The sequence below is a fragment of the Xiphophorus hellerii genome, chromosome 12 (assembly GCF_003331165.1).
Source record: "Xiphophorus hellerii strain 12219 chromosome 12, Xiphophorus_hellerii-4.1, whole genome shotgun sequence".
NCBI classification, from domain to species: domain Eukaryota; kingdom Metazoa; phylum Chordata; class Actinopteri; order Cyprinodontiformes; family Poeciliidae; genus Xiphophorus; species Xiphophorus hellerii.
Genome location: NC_045683.1, coordinates 34460765 through 34463221, shown reverse-complemented (window position 1 = coordinate 34463221; position 2457 = coordinate 34460765).

The window sequence follows — 2457 nt, the reverse complement described above, 5'->3', positions numbered from 1 at the left end:
CAGACCCCATCGTCCTAGGCCGTGTTGCACCAAGCGGGATATGAAAGACCCCATCGTTACACACAAGGGCTAGACTAATGAGCGATACAGCTTACCTTTTCAAAATGGGATGAGCTCCCAGATTGTCATCTTCCAGAATTCTGGAAACTTACCGTGAACCCATGTTGGCCCGCATAATTCGATATGACAGGATCCATAGAGGCAGGCATGTTGTCGAACTCCACAAATACAGTGGGCCTTGGCATGTTGTATGTCTTTCTGGCTCTGTTCACAACACGGGCTCGTCAAATTCCACATCAACAAGCCCATTTGGTCCTTTTAGTTGTCCTGACAATGTTCCTTTTTCACCCATACGGCTGTGCTGAGAAGGTGGAGTTGGGTAGCTCCATATAAATCTGTCCATGTTCCACTTTGGTCCAATTGGCTGATTGGAAGGTGTGTGTTTCCCCATCTGGGCGGGCACAAGTCTTCCCACACTTTGATCTTCCCATCTCAGTGGGCACACGTCTTCCCACTTTAGCTTTCAAAGTAAAAAAATGTCCCTTCCTATTCTGAGGGAGCAGGGATTGAATGACATCGGCTTGAAAATTGGAACTTCCATCCGAAATGTCCGACTTCCTATTTGGTGTACACCATGACATTAATAGACTTTACTGTGCATCTTGGGGAGATCTATAAATGTGCCAAGTTACATGTTTCTAGAATGAAGTAAGGTCAATGTGGAGGGTGTTTCAAAAGTTGCCAGGTGGTGCTGCGGAGCCGTTTCTTGTGCGATTTTTGCGACAACTTTAAAATACGTAATTTTCATACAGACTTCATGCGTCCGCCAAGTTTGGTTAGTTTTTGAATATGTTAAAGCCTCCAAAAACCCAATCAATTTGGCTGAAGCATAATAATAAACGGAGCAATTACAATAGGCCTTGACAATAGGCCTTCAAAGTGCTTTGCTACTCGGGCTTAATCTCATGTTTTAATATGTTTTTCTGGAATAAAGGAGCGTAGAATGTCTTGAAAACGTCTATACTTTTCCTATAGAGTTTCATGTAATATCTAATTAGGCATGATCTCAACCTTTTAAACTGGATGTTTGCTTTTTTTGTTCATCAGTGTGAATGTCTGAATAGAGAATATATAATACAAAATGTGTGATTGAAATTTCAAATGCATTGGCATATTATTTGTAGTAATATAAACAGGTTACACAGTTACCAAACTGTTGACAAAGCATTAGCTTGCTGGATATTTCCATGTAATCTCTCATTTTTGATAAACACCCTTGAAGCAGTTTCAGTGTGGCACAAAGCACAGCTGGATTTTACATGTGTTACAGTAGAAGTGCGTTTTTCCTGTGTATTATGGCTTCTTGCATCCGGTGGGCATTGACTTTTTTCCCAGATTTTTGGGTGGTACATACTGACAATTTCATCTAGTACTCCACCCACTGAATCAGTGGCTTGAACTCCTCTGGATGAGACAATTTGAAAAACTAGGACTGCTTCACTTCTCAATTTACCATCTAATTCCTATTCTCAGATGGCTTATTTCCCATATCCAAGTACTCAAGATCACATATCTCTCGATGTAAAATCAGTCCAAGAAAATCTGAGAGTTTATACTACATCATTGAAAAAATAAAACATAAAATCATTAACAAATCAATTGTTATAAAATGCTGGCTATAAAATGCTCATACGTGCTTCTTCTTTGCACGGTAACATTGAATAATTAGGCGTTGTACAACATACACAAAATCCTGATGTCCACTGGGATGGAAATTCAACTTTTAAAAAATCCTACGATTTTATGATAGAAAAGAAAATTCAAAATGCCTTCAAATATTATTACTGGAAATATTTAAAATTATACTGAGTATTTTTTTAGGCTGCTATGAACGTAAATTTATATTTTTGTTGGAAAACAGATGCTTACTCCTCCCCGTCTCTCGTTTCATACACATGCTCGTCTTGTCTGATGTCTGAAACTCACTAGTATCAAGTTAAGAGTATAATCTTCGTTGTTTTTGTTTAATAAGAAACCAATCTGTAAGATTCATCATGCAAATAAATTCCTTAAATTTTTTTATTGGTTTAACCCCAGAAAAATGTCATGTCCATTCCAGTGGACCAGGGGTCTGAATGAGTCTAAATTCAATGATTAATAAATTTCTATCTGACTGGGGGGTTTTGTGTGTGTGTGTGTGTGTGTGTATTTTTGTTTTGTCTATCAACTGATCACAGCCAAAACTAGGCAGGAATTTTTAGGCTAATGTGAGAGGGCTCTAGGAGAACTCTGAGAATGTTAGTTAAAATATAGTTTTGGGCCCGTATTTAGTTTTAAAGCTGCACACAGAGAAAATTAAACTGCTGCACTCCTTGCAAAACACAGACCAGATAAAATTAGCTCCTGCTTACATTATTTTTCTTATAGCTGAATATAAGTGTTAATAATTGAAATGTC